The following is a 17,223-nucleotide window of genomic DNA, read 5'->3' as shown; positions in this document are numbered from 1 at the left end:
GTGCTGGGCTTATAGACGTGAGCCAGTGCGCCCAGCCTACAGCCATGTTTTTAAAACTCAGCAGTTTAAAAATCCTATTCCTTTTACCCCCTCAAGCAGGCTGGTTGGCCTTGTGCAAACTGGGGTGTCACGATCTTAGCCCCCCTTTTATTTTTCCCTTTGGCCTCAAATTCTGATAAGAACAGCAGTTACAAAATGGGCTTTAGGTGATTCTTCCGTTACTAAAGCCAGAATTCTCAGCAGTTAGAGATGTTTGTCCCCAGGATTCCAGAAAGCTGTTTTGAGTCAAGCCCGTAGCAAATAAGTAAGGAACTAAACTCTTGGTCCTCTGCTTAGTACCAGGGGAATGGGTTAGTTGCTGATACCCTTTGATCTGTGCTCACGTGCTGCATCTCATCACGGGAAGCAGAGTCGCCCTGTGGAATAAAGCCCGGCTCAAGGTGGCGCGTCGAGACGCTTGGGGCTGTCAGTCCCTTATACAGCGGCAGACTTGGAGACTCAGTATCACGTGCAGGAGCCCAGGCAACCGGAGTGCATCCACCTTAGAGACCACATGGACGGTCGGCAAGATGGATGTCCGGGCATATGGCCTTGACAGGCCCACTGCGAGGTGAATTAGGAATTCGTTAGCAAAGAAATCAAACTCGCCTTTGGGTCCCAACTACTTGGAAGGTTGAGGCGGGAGGATTGCTTGAGCCAGAAGGTCAAGGCCGCGATGAGCCATGGTTGTAATACTGTACTCTGGACTGGGTGACACAGCGAGACTCCAAGTCAAAAAACAAAAACAAAAAAAACAAACCTTACTCTTCATAGCAAGAGGGAGAATTTATCAAAGTAACTGAAACAAAATCTTAGATGATGTAATTTCAGTGGCTAAGTGAGCTGTCCAGCCCACGTGGCTGGCTCACAACGCAACAGAGCCAGGTGCTGCTGCAACTGCCCCCCAACCCCGATCGCTTGTGGACATTTTCTGTTTTCCCATATCTCCCTTTTGGATACGTAGCTCGCTACTTTATAGCTAAGCATCAGTAAAACAGGTTGTCTATTTTGAAAAGTAACTATTTTGTCTTTTAAGGACAGAAAATGAAGCAGGTGACAATAGCATGGCAACCTGGTGAATAGATTTAGAGGAATATTTAATACTTGGCACCACTCTGATCCCTTCTTCTCTCATGCTTAGTTACAGCTACCGCCTCCTAGGACAGAACACTTTGAGCTCTGTGAGTAGGAATTAAACATGTTCTAAATCAGAAGTTTTAGTTAAGCAGTATTTTATGTGAATGCCCAGATCCTAAGTGTTCACTGTACTGGTGTGTGGTGTTGAAGAAGGAACGAGGGCTTGGGGCCACGTCTATGGTGCAGCGTCCGGGTTCCCATATGTGAGATGAGGGCCATGAGACACGGCCTGGAAGGTTCAGACTGTGGGATTGAATGGATCTACCCAGTCCTGGAAAGCCTCAAGTCTAACTTGACTTGGGCTGGTTTTAGGGAGATGCTGGCAGCGCTGTCCACACAGGTCACTGGGAGGGGCTCTGGCACCGTCCCCGTCAGGTGTCTCACGATCAGCCCAGCTTGCTCATCTCAGAAGCTGCTGGTCGTGTTCTCGTTCCTGTTGTTCGTTGCGTGTTATTTAGGTTCTGTTCATGTGGGGACCTAGGAAGTTCCACAGTGAGAGGAGAGCCGCTGAGCCGCCTTCCTGCCTGGACGCCAGCCCCACGGAGGACCGTAACTGCTTGAGGTTGGCTTCTGCCCCCGGCCTCACCTGTGGAGGCATTGATGCAGTGGTACTTTCTAAGCTCCTGGGGCACACAGTGCTGTTGTGTGGATCCACAGGCCACTGTGGCGTCCAAGCACGTGCTCCCGGAGGAGAGGACTCTGCGGGCACTGATAGTGGGAGCTGGCTGAGAGTCCAGCGAGTTGAGACTCCCTGTGACGTGCACAGCTGCCATCTGCACAGCCCCTCCTGACGCCAAGATGGTTGTGCGATAAATGCACAAAGCACATCTCCAGCAAAAAGCCGCCGAGTGTCCACATCCAGGATATATCCACCACGGTGGCTTTTTGGTGTTAATACGATGAATGTGAGCAGCAGGTGGTCTGCATTGAGTGTGACTGTGCCACTGCAGTTTTGTTCTCATGTCTTGATGAGCATGAACGGTTCCTGACGAGGGTAGGTAAGGATGCTGTGACCTGAGACTCTGCAGTATTGTAGCTTGAGGAACCAAGGAGTTTTTCTGTCTTGCAAACCTGTCAGGGAGGATGTTCCAGGCTGGTGACTGCTCCATGAGGTATTCAGAGATCCAGGTTTCTTCCCGACCCCTGCTTTGCGTTCCCAGGGACACGGCTGTCCTTGCTGTGGTTGGGAATGGGTGATTGCCATGCTGGCGGGGGAGGCTTAAGGTGAGAGTGGCCCTGATTTACCTAATCTACATAATGACAGGGAGCCTGGGAGTAAAGTGTAGCCATGGCCTGGAGGATGGATGATGGATGTTGGTGAACGACTGGCTGCACTCACCGCACCTGGCCCAGGAATGGAGAAGGATGGCTGAGTATGCCGTTCAACGGTACCTGGTTCTTTCAGATTTGACTTCCTTATGGATTTTCTGCTGTAAAGAGGAGAGAGCCTGTGGTTCTAGGCCAAGCATCTCACTCATCTCATAGCATCTTGTATCCCTCAGCCAACATTTATGTCAAGTTTTAGAAGTCCTATCAAACTGGCAAGCATTTCTCAATTTGGTTTAACCATTGGATTTTATATCTGTGTCTGCATGTCTATTTTACATCTATGTGGTTATTTGGCACTCTGTAGTACCTTTGTAATAGGTTCTATTTGGTGGAAGTTACTTTCAACAAACCCTTGCTGCTACTTGAATTTTCAAGATTGCAAGTAGAAAGGAGAGAATAAAAACCACATCTTCTCTAATTTTAAAATGTGTTGTTTCTCAAATCACACCAGAAGTACAGATATTACAAATTACAAAAGCAGCCAGAATCAAGGTTAAGAGATTTCTGGGCGATTCTGGCTAATCAGCAGTATTTGCTGAGGTGTGTGCAGCAGAGCAACATGCCAAAAGGCCCGGGACGGGGGAGAGTTGGGAGGCCAGGCTGTGACTTCGGAGGTGTGTTGCCTCAGGGAGAGGAGCTAGATGTAGAGAGGATAAATGGCCACAGGTGTGACCACCGCCATCCTTGCCGCCGTACGGAGGCCTTTCTACAGGGGCCTTTGTGAGCTGAGTTAAAAATCGAAATTGAGAGAGTGCAATGCATTCTTAGTTTTTAAAATAAAATGCTAATAGAGAACGTTTTGTTTGTAAGAATGTAAAATGTTACATCTTTGTTTAGAATTTAAGAATAATAATTTGCTTCTGAGATTTTTGTGAGTGAGATTTGAAATCTTAAGTATGGTTTTTTCTTCCATGTTTTATACATATGCACGTATACACATATATGTAAGGTATATAAAAGGAAAATGAGCGTTTCTGTATTCACATTTATATACACTTCCATAATGTGTATACTTCCAGTCACACTTAGGTCTAAGAGACCATGACTTGACTTGATAACCATGAGAGGGTAATCGCGCCTCCCGCGTTCCAGGCCTCACACAGCCCGTGCCAGGTTTTGGAAGCAGGAGTTTGTCTGCAGCCACTTCGGGAAGCATGTGGTTGCCAGGATTGCCTAGAGCTCCAGGCTGTCTCCAGTCCCAGCCTCCCTGGGGTAGAAGCTGCCCTACCAGGAGCCTGGACATGGACGTTAGGGCCTGGAGCCAGGGACCGCTCCTGAAGCGGGGGGCTCCCCTCACGGCTGGGCATGAGAACCGAGGATAGGAGGCGGAACCAGCCTCGGGCCAGTGCACGGCCTCCCTGAAGTGCTTGCGGGAAGCCCCAGCTGCACTTTGCTGACCCCATAGACAGCACCTCACTCTGTGAGATCCCCCTGGCCCACCCCTCAGGTTCCTAAAATGATGAAGGTTTCCTGAGCTGTGAATTTTTAGGTCTAGGCTAAAAAGTCCTGGGACAGGCTCACAGGGTTGTTTATGTAGAAATGATGAGTGTGCTGGTGACTCAGAACAGGCACTGCACCCTCACTCCAGGGTCCTTCGTGCCAGGTGGAAACGAGCGTGTGGGTCACCCAGAGTCCCTGCATCCTCACTCCAGTCACTGCTCTTTGGTTTCTTAATTAAAAGCCTAAAAGCCTTGATAATGAAAATGCATTCTCCCCAGAGAGTCGAGTTTCCGGTTATGGAGGCTCACCTGTAAATGCCGTGCCAGGTCAAATATGCTGAGATCTGGGCCAGGTCCTGCTTCCTGCCCACGGCCAAAGCAGGTACTTCATTTGGGAGGTGACCCAGGGGGATATCTGATGAGGCCTGCCGGTCCCCGAGGGATGAATCCGCTGGCCTTCACACTCTGCTCCGGCCTCCATCAGCTCCTTTCTACCTGCAAACTGCCGGCTTTGACGTTGCCATCATTGGAGATATGTTAGGGACTTAGTATGGGTTGACACCCATAGGACCAGCAGATCGTGGAAAGGTGGGAACCAGGGCTGGGAGGGTGGTGACCACGGCCAAACTGAGAACCGTGGTGGGCTGGGAGGTCCATCTTCTGTCTAAAGTGTTTTTCAAAATATAAAACATAGTGTCTCAGGAGCATGAGAGGGCAGGCCACAGACGGGGAGAACGCATCTGTAAAAGACTCATCTGAGAAAGGCTGTTATCCAAACCGTGCAAGGAACTCTCAAAACTCAACAAGAAAATGAACAACCTGATTAAAAATGGACCAAAGACCTGGACAGATACCCCAACAAAGAAGATACACAGATGGCAAATCTACACGTGGAAACATGACCCGCGTCTTATGTCATAGGGTGAGGCGTCACTGTGCACCCATCGGCCTGGCCAAAACCCGAACTCCGACACTGCCGCGTGCTGGTGGGTGTGTGGGCATCAGGACCCTCACTCATCACTGGGGGAGGTGGGGCAGCTGCTGTAGGAGGCAGTGTGGCGGTTTTCAGTGGAACTAAGCTCTCCGACCACAGGAGCAATCACAGTCCTGGACGTTTACTCGGAGGAGCTGAAAGTTTACTTCCATGCGGAAATGTGCACACAGACGTTGACAGCAGCTTTATAATTGCCAAAACTAGAAAGCAACCAAGATGCCCTTCAGCAGGTGAATGGATAAACTGTGGTATGTCAGATACTGGGATATTATTCAGCACTAAAAAGAACTGGACCCCTAAGCCATGAAGACAAGGAAGGATCTTAAATGCATGTTGCTAAGTGAGACTCCAATCTGGAAAGGCTGCCTGCTGTCTGAGTCCAACCACAGCACAGTCTGGAAAAGGCAAAGCTGTGGAGACAGTCAAACAGTCAGTGGCTGCCAGGGGCTGGGGAAGGGAGAGATCAATGGAAGGAGCATAGGGGATATGGAAGGTGGGAAACAACTCCAGGTGGGGCTTTCATGGGGGATGCATGCCGTTCCACGTCTGTGAAACCCACAGAGTGAGCAGCAGCAGGCCGAGTCCTCGTGTGAGCTGTGGACTGTGGGTGGTGGTGCCGTGTTGATGCGGGTCTGTCGGTCGTAGAGACATGCTGGTCTGGTGAGGGCAGGAGAATGATGGAGGCTGTGCCTGTGCTGGGAAAGGAGATAGGTGAGGACTCTCTGTACTTTCCTCTTGATTTTGCTATGAACCAAAAACTGCTTTTAACAATGTCTATTGAAAAGACAAAAGAGTGCTGGCCAGACAACATCTGTGTGAGGGTGTGGCCTGTGTTCTACATTCAGAATTTCCGTTAGAATACACACATCTAAATTTTTCAAAGTTAAACCTTTGCATTAAGTAACTCGCTACCAAGTTACAGTATCAGCTTGAGCGCTGCCAGGATGGCCAGGATCCTGTATCCTGACAGGCTTCTCCCCTTGCAGGTGCAGTTGACGTCCATGGCCACATCCCAGTAAGCAGCAGGGCTGGAATCAGGAGTCAGGCTTTGCGGGACAGAGAGGAAGTGAGATCTGTAAGCACGTGGCTGAGGGCCGGCAGGGGGGAACCCATGGCAGGGGGCCGGCAGGGATGACTTTTTGATCAGTTTTCCTTATCGCTGAGGCCTTCCTAGACTTGGGGAGTTGGAGTCCCCACTCTCGGGTGCCTCAAAAACCAAAGGCTGCTCGTAATCCTCAAGTTCCAGATGCCTCAGGGGAGGTACCTGGGTTGTTGGGTGCAGTTCCGTTATTTGCTGCTCGGTGGGATTTGCCCACAGCATTTCTGGTTGTTTCTAAGAGCTGATGTTTGAGCTGCTTATAATCACATATGGATGTCGATCTACCAATAAAAGTTAAGAGCAGAATTTTAGTTCAAAGAGTTGTGAAAATGCTCAAGGTCGTGTACTAATGTATACATTACATTTGTGGAAATATCTAAAAGTCCAGGATTTATATTAAACACTTCTCTTGATTTTTGTAATATCTACCTGTCATTTTTCCATTTGATTAATAGATGTCAGAGGGCTTAAATTTTGAGTGCCTGAATTCACTGAAACTAAAACTTCTTACATCAAATGTAATTGAACTGAACATAGCCAACAGTGCATGCTTTTATAAGTACTGATTAAAATATATAGAAAAACACATATCCATGAACATGCAGATGGGGGCAACATGTTAAACCGTGGAAGTAGAATTAGTATTCTTTGTTTTCTGAGAAGACAAATTTTTAAAAAGCTAAGGGGTCTTATAACTTTCTAGTTTCCAACTTATTTACCCTAAAGTGGAAGATTGACAGCAGCAGAAGAGGAGATCCTGGGCCAGTGCAGGCTCTGGGAGCAGCGGGGTGAGTGCTGGAAGGAGCTGGCTGGAGGCAGAGCCAGGGAGGGGCTCAGACAGGCCAGGACGGCCTCAGGGCACGCGGCTCAGTGAGTGAGAAAAGGTTCACATTTCTTGGAGAGCCCTTGACTCTGCCCACGGAAAACCCAAACTCCTTCCAACGGGGATGTGCATCTCATGTAAAAGTTGTTACTCCCAGAAAGAAAGCCAGTGGATGTAGAAATTTTATGTATGCAGAAATAATTTCAAATTTGTTTCTAACCTTATCCTTTTCTTCCCCCATCTTAATGTGTGGTGACTTTCTGCAGGTGACGCACACATCTTAGGAGAGCGCTGTATTTCAGTTGCTGTTGGCTCTGATGTGACTTTGTGGTGTGCGATGTTCTTGTTCTGAGGTTCTGCCCAGAACGTGGCTCCTCCCTGCTGAGCGTTGCTTGTTGAAGGCCCGTGTGGAAACTTTCCCTGTAAGCTCGTTGCCCACAGCAGTCTTGGTTCAGAAATCTTTGGACCTCCTGAGACTCCACACAACCTTCTAAACTTTCTAGCGTGACCTTTTCATTTTACTGTTCCCCACTAACTCAGATGTTTTCCAGAATGTAAGTAATCTGCTGCATGCAGGGCGGGGAGTGCCCTCCGTTGGCTCTGGGGAGAAGCATCGCTGTTTCTCCGGGTGGAGCTTCCCGCCCACCATGGTGTGCTCCAAGACGCAGCAGGGTTCCTTGGCAGAAGTAACCGTCGAAGGCCCGTGTCTCCGTGGCATGGTGGCTGTGGGTATGCGGCCATGCCGGCCCCTCCCCATCAATGGCACCACGGAGAGGAGCAGGGGGAGGTCTGGGATCTGTCTCCAGAGTCACAGCTGTGCTTCCGAGACTGCGTCGTCCGTTTGTAACTAGACATGCAGAGAAAGTGTTGGAGATCAGCAGGAGACGGTGTCTGTCCCTAATGAGCTCAGGCATGCCCTTGAGAGGGTCAGGTTTCTGTGCGGCTGATCTGGACTCAGCCTGGCTGTGGCAGTGCAGGTGACTGCTGGGCTTTGGCAAGGCTGCACCCACTGTCCGTCTGAAATGGCCCCCTTCCCTGGCTCACGGTGCCAACTGGGTGCCCAGGCCTGTGTATGTGTCGGGGAAGGGGTGGGTGGGGGTCCTACTTTATTGCCGTATCCAATGGCACGCGGGGTCAGCACTCAGGAAACATGTGCTGTGTGGGTCAGCGATTGAGTTCAGAAACCTGGAAAATTCAGCAGTGTAGGCTTTGGGCATGACCCGTCCAGCCTTGGGGCTCTTTCTTTCTCTGAATTTCCTTCCATGGCATCCTCCTCATCCCAGGGGCCCCTGTCCCCGTATGGCTGTTGGCAGCTTCACAGGTTCCTCTGCCTCCCCTCCCAGGCCCTGGAGTGGCTGGGACAGCTAGTGGCTGTGCAGACCCCACAGCCAGTAGATCGTGGGTGCCAACGCCTTGGGCCTGGGTTACCTGAGTCAAGGACTCCAGTACATGGCTGAGCTCACCCCGAATGTCTGGATCAGAAGGCCTTGGGTTGCAGAAAGGTGGGAGTTCGATATCGAAGGACAGCCTCCAAAGCAGAAGGGGAAATGGCTGTGCTGGATGGGCAGCTAGAAGAGTCTGTGCACAGCCTGGGACCCAGTGCAGACACAGAGCTGACATGGGCACTGCAGTGACACGGCCACCGTGGAAGTGGGCAAAGTTATAGGCTTCAGATCGATATGGAGGGGCTGGTCTAAAACAATCCTCTGTTTCCTTTAATCCTAGCAACTGCTGGCTTTTGGGGTGGGGGAGTGAGATCTGTGGTGGCCGCGAGGAGAGACAGGGATTTTAATTAAACCCCTCTTTCTGGGAGAGGGGAGTAGCCGTTTCTGTAGGGCGGTGAGCATCGTCATCTCAGGCAGCTCAGGCTGCTGTAACGAAACACCATTGACTGAGCGGCTTATGAACAACAGGAATTTGTTTCTCACAGTTCTAGCGGCTGCAAGGCAGGATCAGGGTGCCGCACGGGTGGATTCTGGTGTGGGCTCCTTCCTGGTTGGCACACACCTGCTCTCTGGCCCTGACACAATGGGAGGGTGAGGGATTTGCTGGGCCCCTTTCTGAGGCACAAATCCCATTCAAGGGTCTCCAGCCTCGGGAACTCATCACCTCCCAAAGACCTCCTGACAGCATCACATTGAGGGTGAGGATTTCAACCTGTGTTTTGAGGGGCAGGCAGTTCGTAATCTTCACCCTCTTTGTGTATTTCTGACTCAACATTGAGTCTGCCTTTGGCTCTCCAGTGAACAGAGCCTGTGTGGACACTGAGCAAGGTCAGAGCTGCAAGCATGTGCACATCGGGGGCAAGGGAGCTGCCAGGGGTGTGAGAAGGGGGTTTCAGCGTCAATCGGAGCTGCTTTCCTGGCAAATGTACTCATACGCTATCCTGGCAACATTTGCTTTTCACGAAGAGTCGATGAGGCAGTGGGGGCAGCAGGCGGTGTTGCCAGAAGCTTGGAACTGATGGGCAGCAGAGAAGGGGCAGAGGCCATGACCTTGGGGTGGTCAGCAGTGCCAGGTGTCTGCCCTCCAGGTCTCAAGTCTGTGATTGTGCAGAGACTGAGCAGACCTGGAAGGTGTCCACATGGTGCCTTTTCTCCTGACATTCTGGGCACCACGAGGAATCATTCCTGTCTTCAGCACTAGCAGGAGACTTTTCCTGAACACCTGCTCCTCTTTGGCGTTGTGGGTGTGAAGGGGTCAGAGTGAGCCTGTCTTCATGGAGCTTTCAGACACCATGGGGATAGTGTGGCACAAGTGTCGGGCTCAGGGGGGACGGAGGCTTTCCCCCAGAAAACAGCTGCCGATTCCAGGATGGTCCTCGACCCCTCCCTCCCTCTGTTCCTCTGCGTCATGTGTGAATTAAGGCTGTTCTATCGTAGCGGGGGTGTCATGTTAACTGGAAGTGTGCTTTTTTACTGGGCAGAAAGGAAATTAATGGTACATTTGCCAAGGACAGCGAGGTTTGATTTGATGAATCCAGTGGGGGAAAGGAGAAGGGGCTTGGCTGTGTGGGGATGTGTGTGATGGGAGCAGAATGGAGCAGCCATGCAGGCTGTTGGGATGGAGGGGCCACGCCCGCATTTCCATGGGGTCCGTCGCTGTTTGTGCCACTAGACCTGAACCTCTGTCTCTACAGTAGTAACGCATCATTCACGTCCCAGCAGGCCAAGTCCTCAGGAAAATGGGGCCAAAAAGTAGAAAACCATGACCGTAGAAGGTAACGGCACATGACTGAGCTTTCTGGGTGGTGCGTCCTTGTGATAAAAACAGTCCTGAGCTGAACACCAGAATGAAAACGAACCGTCCTCCGTGCTGAAGGCGGAAGAGGTGTGCTTGGCTATCCGCAGTGCCTGCCTGTTTGGGCGGTGATTACTGCAGGTCACACGTGCTGTACAGGAGGAGGGCAGTGAACTCTGGAGCCAGGCTGGCCGGGTGCAAGTCCCAGCTCCATAGCCAGCTCTGTGATCTGGGACAATTCACCTATGTCCTCTGCCTCTCGGTTTCCTCCTCTGTAAAAGGGGGGTAATAGTCGCATCTATCTGAAAGGGCTATGTGAGAATTAAACGACCTTGTAAATGTAAGGGGCTGAGAACAGTATCTGCTCTTGGTGAGCAGAAGGATGACCAAGGAGGTGACCAGCAAAATACCCCTTTCGAAGCCTCAATACTGTTCCATAGTGAGCAAAGACACAGCTCCTCTATGGACGAAGCCATTAATAGTCGATCCTGGCAGGCAGAGTGCAGATTCCTTCGAATCAGAAATTTGAACTCTGGCCAGCGACTGCTGTACTGATTGAGTAAATCTTAGGATTTGTTGTTAATGGTAAAGTCTACAAAAACAGAAACAGTCTGAAGGAGTTTGAGAGGGTGTGGGCTCAGCTGCAATCTCTCCTCCCAAGGCCGTTGGTTAACATCATCTCCAGCCCTGTGGAAAGACAGCAGCAGTGAAGAAAATGTCGGGCAAACATTTGGTGTGTTTGTACCCTTCTCCCAGAAATCCTAAATGCTTTGCATGTTTCAGCTAATAATTCATTGAAATGGATTATGCTGACCATTTTATAACCTACTTCACTGCTCTCCTGTCTAAATCCATCCCTTTGTGACACATTTTTTACACTTGGCTCATTTTTTCAATTGTGTTTGCTGTCTTACTGCCATGTAAAGGATAAACGTGCATGTCTATGTTGATTGGACTGAGACAGCTAATGCTAAATATGTCTCTGTTCCTTGAGGGTTGACTTGTGATGGTGTCATTTAAGTCTCTTACTTTTTCCCCTTGAGTCAGCAAAATATTCCATGTTACTTTGAGCAAAACTTGCTCACTAGTGTTATGGAGGGTATAAAAGCAAATGGAATAAGTTTCCTGCCTTCAGGAGGATTGAAATCTCAAAGTCGGTATGACAGCATGGATGGGAGTCAGCTCAGTTTGCAGCTTTTAAAACATGTTGGAATCTTTCCTCTGCCACTTTTAATGGTGAGACCCTGAGCAAATCCTTTCCACAAGCATCAGGCTCCCCATCTATGACATGGAAGTAAAAATAGCAATCTTGACAAAATTGTGATGACTACAGACGTGTACCTAACCTCTTATTTACCGCCTCCCGATAGAAGATATTGTAACTCATCCCATTTGAGAGCAGGTGGTGATCACCCCATCCTGTGAGATTCAAGTATAATAATTATCTGGAATCCCCCATCTGCAGGCGAGGAAGACCCAGCAGCCCTCACAATGTCTTCTGGAAACTGGATTTTGTTTGAAGGGTGAACTGACTCCAAGTTTCTTCTGTTTTCACGTATTGTCCTTCCTACGTGTCTCCTGGGGTTTTTCCCTACCTCCCAATCTACATTAACCTGATAACAGCCAGCTATGTTTTCTAGAATTCCCCTAAATTGACTCATGCCAAATACTGAATACAGTAGATTGGGAGGGTTCATTAAATCACGATAGAGCATCCTAAAGAAGGAAAGTAGACACCTTTGTTCTTAAAGGGTCTTCAGCCATCCCACCCTGGAGAAGGTTGCTGATTGCCTCTTCTCCTCGGGCAGTCTTGTTACTATGCATCACTTTTTTTTTTTTTTTTTTTCCTGAGATGAAGTCTCTGTCACTCAGGCTGGAGTGCAGTGTCATGATCTTGTCTCACTGCAACCTCCATCTCCTGGGTTCAAGTGATTCTCCTGCCTCAGCCTTCCGAGTAGCTGGACTACAGGTATGTGCCACCACACCCAGCTAATTTTTGTATTTTTGGTAGAGACAGGGTTTCACAATATTGGTCAGACTGGTCTTGAACTCTTGACTTCGTGATCCATCCACGTTGGCTTCCCAAAGTGCTAGGATTACAGGCGTGAGTCACCGCACCCGGCCTGCATCACTTTTTATGCCTCGTCTTCATCCTTACAGCTTCTCCTTCCTAGGGGCCTCAACTCCCAACCCTGGAGTAAGGGTCACAACTGTCCATCTTCATGCAACACAGCTTAGTTCCCCTTCTTCTCCTCCCCACCATGCCCTATGGGCTGCTTTTCTACAACCAGAATGGAGACCCAGGGAGATCTGCTAAACTAAGACAGTTCTCACCCCTGGGAGAAAAATCTACTTCCCAGTTCTCAGTCCTGCTAAACTATTGTTAAGATAAAGAAGGACCATGATAAATCCTATTGGCTAAGAGAAGAAGATTCTCCAGGTTGCCATAGGACAAGAGAGGAAGTGACAGAATCTGCAGCCATTTGGTCGAATATGTGATATGTGAGTCATTCTGAGGAATACGTTAAAATTCTGTAGTCAGATCTTGGAAAATGATATTGCCAGTAGAGGGAAGAATGTAACAAAAAACCCAGGCAGAAAACAAACAAGTGTGTGTGGAGAAGAACAATAATGTGATGTGAATGAAGGGTTCGGTGTCATGAGTGAGAAATGGCTGACCGAAAGTAGGGAGATGCAGAGAGGAAGATACCACGGGAAGACTGAACATCACATTAAGTGATTTAGGTGATTCTGCCTGCAGTGCAAATATTTTGGGCTCTGAAGTGAAGTCATCAAAAGGTTTACGTCTGTAATGGAGGATTGGTCTAGATAGCCTCTCAGATCCCACTCGGCTTTGAGATCCTTGATTCCGGGTCACACCTGCGGGTCTGGAGGGCAGTTCTTCAGGGTCATGAAGGAAGGATTCCAGGAGGCTGGAACATGAAGGACATTCAGGTGACCACATCAAGAGATCAAGTGGGGTAACAAGAGCCTGAACTAGAAGGAATGCAGTGCAAATATGAAGAAGAGGAAATGGGAAACTGACTAGAAACGATAAGTAGAGAAAAAGGGAAACGTGTGATTCCAAGGTTTAGAACAGTATTTGTAAGTTACAGTCCCACAACTTCTTGCAGAAACAGTATCTAAGAGAGTCATTTTAAAAAGAATAGCAAACTTCCAAGTTCCACGGAAAGACATCAGCATCTCTGTGGAGTGAATTGGGGAAAGAGAATGAAGAAGTCTGTTCAACTTTTAGATATACAAAATGTGAATTGAATTGCATGAGTGACACCAACAATGTGAAGATATTTAACAGGAGCTCTTTTTTCCCTTTTTGGCCTGTAGTAGTTAATCCTTCTATCATCATTATCGTCCTTTCTCTAATTTAATGTCTTTGAACCTTTCTTCAAAAATCCACTATGTATAGGTAACATGTTTGTGAGATTATTACTAGACCCTCTAGGAGGTTTCATTAACCCAGTTTTGATAGTTCAGGTAAGTCCTCCACCATTTTTTTTCCAAGTTGTCTTAGCTCTTTTGGGTTCTTTAAATTTCCAGACACATTTTGGAATCTGCTAGTTCATTTCTACTGAAAAAAAATAAAATAAAATCATGCTGGGATTTTGATTGGAATTGCATTAAACCTCTGCTCCACAAGGGCAGAACTGACATCTTAACAATATTGAGCCTGCTGATCCATGAACACAGTATATCACTTCATTTATTTAGTTCTTTAATTTATCTCAGCATCACTGCCTGCTTTACAGTGCATAGATCTTACACATCTTTTGTCAGATTTAGTCTTAATATTACTTTGTAAATTTCCATTTCCAATTATTTCTTTGCCAGTGTATAAAGAGATAAATACTGCTTATGGAAAGTTTGCAAGATACAAGCTAAACCCAAACTCACTTATTAGTAAGTAATTTATTATTAGTAGTTTTAGTGGCTTTTTGTGATTTCAGGAGATTTTCCACACGGGTGATCACGTCACCTGCAGATACAGATAGTTTTAAATCTTATTTTCTAATAAGGGTGCATTTTATGTGTTTTAACTTGCCTTATTGCACTGACTAGACTCCAAAAAAATGCTGAAAAGCAGTGAGAAAAAAGTCATCAGGTGGGATGGTAAATACAGCCCTTGTTCTTCCATTTTGACCTGAAGCACCCAGTGTGATCATTTTCTCATTTGATTTTTGTGAGGACTTTTTGTTTCCTTTATTTTTTTTTAAAAATACACTTTATCTTTTAGGCAGTTTCACGTTCACAGAAAAATTGAGGGAAAGGTGCAGAGAGACCTTCTATATGCCTTCCCTTCCCCCACGTGCACAGCCTCCCCAACTAACAACACTCCTGCCCAGAAGGAGCATTTGTAATAATTGAAGAACCTACGTTGACATATTGTCACCCAGAGTCCACCGTTTACATGAGGGCTCCGTCTTGGTGCTTGTTCTATGGGTTTGAACAAATATGTCATGACATGTATCCACCATGATAGCATCGTACAGAGCAGTTGCACTAAAATCCTAAAAATCTCCGTGTTTCACCTCCTCATCTCTCCCTCTTCCCAACACCTGGGAAGCACGGACATTTTCACTCCATAGTCTGGCCTTTTTCGGGATGTCCTTTAGTTGGAAGCTTACAGTATTTAGTCTTTTCCGAGGGGCCTCTTTTGTGTAGCCGTGCATGTTTAAAGTTCCTACGTGTCTTTTCATGGCTTGACAGCTCACTTCCCTTCAGTGCTAAAGAATATTCCATTGTTTGGATATATCACAGGTTATTTATCCACTCACCTAGTGAAGAACATTTTGGTTTCTTCGTTGCCTCCAAGTTTGAGCAATTATGAATAAAGCTGGAATAAAATGAGCAATTATGATTAAAGCTTCTATAAATGTCCATGTGCAGGTTTTTCTGTGAACACAAGTTTTCAACTCCTTTGGATAAATACCTAAGAGTGCAATTGCTGGAGCACATGTTAAGAGGATATCTCGTGCCCATCAATGATACACTGGATACACAAAATGTGGCACGTATATACCACGGAATACTATGCAACCATAAAAAAGAATGGGTTCCTGTCCTTTACAGGGACATGGATGAAGCTGGAAGCCATCATTCTCAGCAAACTAAAAGGAACAGAAAACCAAACACCACATGCTCTCACTCATAAGTGGCAGTTGAACAATGAGATCACATGGACACGGGGAGGGGAACGACACACACGGGGGCCTGTTGGGGGGTGGGGGCAAGAGGAGGGAGGGCATTAGGACAAATACTTCATGCATGCAGGGCTTAAAACCTAGATGATGGGTTGACAGGTGCAGCAAACCCCCATGGCACATGTATACCTATGTAACACACCTGCATATGTATCTAAGAACTTAAAGGAAAATGTAAAAATAAAAAATAGGGAGTATAGTTTGGTAAGACAATGTGATAATTTTACAAACACAAAACATGTCATACCCACTTCCCCACCTCCCTCAAGTGCTTTCAACAGCATCCTGTTGCTGTTATTAAGAGAATAAAGCATCTACCATCATCTCCCAGCCCCTGCCTGCCTGCCTTCATTCTTGTCTTGTGCCACTTTCTCCCGTGTTTACTTCCTTGCACGTGCCTGTTTCCTGCTGCAAGAGGCATTCCGCACGCACCCCCATCTCTGTTTAGACCGTGGTGTCCCTACACTCCACCCCCCTCAACAAGCAACCTCTACTTCTCTCCAGACTGCAAGGGGATCATACCTTCCAGAATGCATCGGTTTTCTACCTCTCATCCCAAGATACGCCAGATTCTTTTACAGCATAAATTTAGAGAACCCCGCTTCCCTTTCTTTGGTGCGCTTTCCTCAATTCTTCATCAGAAACCCATTAGACTGATTGTCATATTAGTGCCCATTCTCCCCATCAGGCCGCAAGTTCGTGTGAGCAGGGGCCGCAGTCATGTTGGTGAACCACGGTATTCTCAGTGACTATCCATGTGCTTAGAAAGTATTTGCTGAATGGGTAAATGGGTCTGCAGTTCCAACCAAAGCTAGAAGCTTGACTTTGGAAGAATGAAAGTAGATAACATCTCCAAAGCAGACCCCATAGCATGAAAAAAGAAAGGAAGAACGGAGGCAGAGCTGAAGGATGAATATTGGCACAGGAGTAGGTGAGACTTTGATGTAGTTTGAACTACATCAAAATCTTAAGAGTAGCCATTTCAGGATGACAAGAGAACAATATATTGTTTTTGTTCTTTCTTTTCAACATTTGCAAAGTTTTTTGCCTTGAGTATAGTCACTTTTGCAATCAGAGGTTACAGTGCTTGATGGAATGAGGCCATGAAGCACACACACCACCGAGTTTCTAACACAGAGCAATCTGTGAGGAAGGATGGAGACACAGGAAAGGTTCATTTTAAAGCAATGCAGGTGTTTTCTTTATAAAGGCAAAAGACATTTTTTAAAGTGTTTGCATCATACGCAAGTCTGCTAAATTTGGTCAAGAAACAGAGAAAACAGTAACAGAAGAACACTTTAGCCCACAAGGAGACCAGCACACCCAGCTCGAGACCACTCCAGATGAGGAGTGGAGAGTGGTTTCCTCACAGCTGACCCACAGGATCGGGTAACACAAGCAGAAGGGAAACATGGGGACCACAGAGACATCAGACTGTGGACTTCATAGCAAGAGACAGCAACACAAACTAGCGGAGTAATTAAAAACTATGGTAAAAAGAGGTCCACATTCTATTTTAACCTGAAATCAGTGGCACGGGGACCACCACACCACCCTGCAGTTGCCTCCTCCCTCCCCCACACACAGCAGCCTCCTGGGACAACATCCTACTTCCAACTTGCAGTTGCCTCCCGTCCCACCCCCCCACAGTGGCCCCCTACGACAACATCGTACTTCCACCCTGCAGCTGCCTCCCATCCCCAACACACAGCAGCCTCCTGGGACAACTTCCTACTTGCCGGCCACAGCCTGGAGCCCCCAAAGCATGGAGGGGCTTAGCGAGCCACACAGCATTCCCCCTTCACACCTGGGAAGTCAGCCCCTCACTGAAGTGGGTCCTGTGCCCACCAGCTGTGCACGATCAGAGGTGTGAGGTTATGGACCTGGTCACCCACTGTGCAGAG

At 47.8% G+C, this 17,223-nt stretch overlaps 1 protein-coding gene and 1 long non-coding RNA gene across 3 annotated transcripts in view; both read right to left on the bottom strand.

Moving 5' to 3' along the window:
* LOC144334883 (uncharacterized) overlaps nucleotides 1-17,223 on the bottom strand; it is a 210,180-nt gene that overhangs the window by 10,089 nt on the left and 182,868 nt on the right. The gene's annotated exons all lie outside the window — the stretch shown is intronic.
* The window catches only part of LOC144334909 (uncharacterized), a 113,341-nt gene continuing 105,873 nt past the window's right edge, over nucleotides 9,756-17,223 (bottom strand). The window contains exons 3-4 of one of the 2 annotated variants that reach the window (XR_013405165.1): nucleotides 14,894-14,952; nucleotides 9,756-10,787 (exon numbers count right to left, since the gene is read on the bottom strand). This is a non-coding gene — a long non-coding RNA (uncharacterized LOC144334909). Of the gene's footprint in view, nucleotides 10,788-14,534; nucleotides 14,953-17,223 lie in introns of those variants that run through there. The other variant, XR_013405164.1, reaches the window with a different exon arrangement.

The sequence above is a fragment of the Macaca mulatta genome, chromosome 15 (assembly GCF_049350105.2).
Source record: "Macaca mulatta isolate MMU2019108-1 chromosome 15, T2T-MMU8v2.0, whole genome shotgun sequence".
NCBI classification, from domain to species: domain Eukaryota; kingdom Metazoa; phylum Chordata; class Mammalia; order Primates; family Cercopithecidae; genus Macaca; species Macaca mulatta.
The sequence above is the reverse complement of the archived record's forward strand: the minus strand, read 5'-3'. Positions and strand labels throughout refer to the sequence as shown.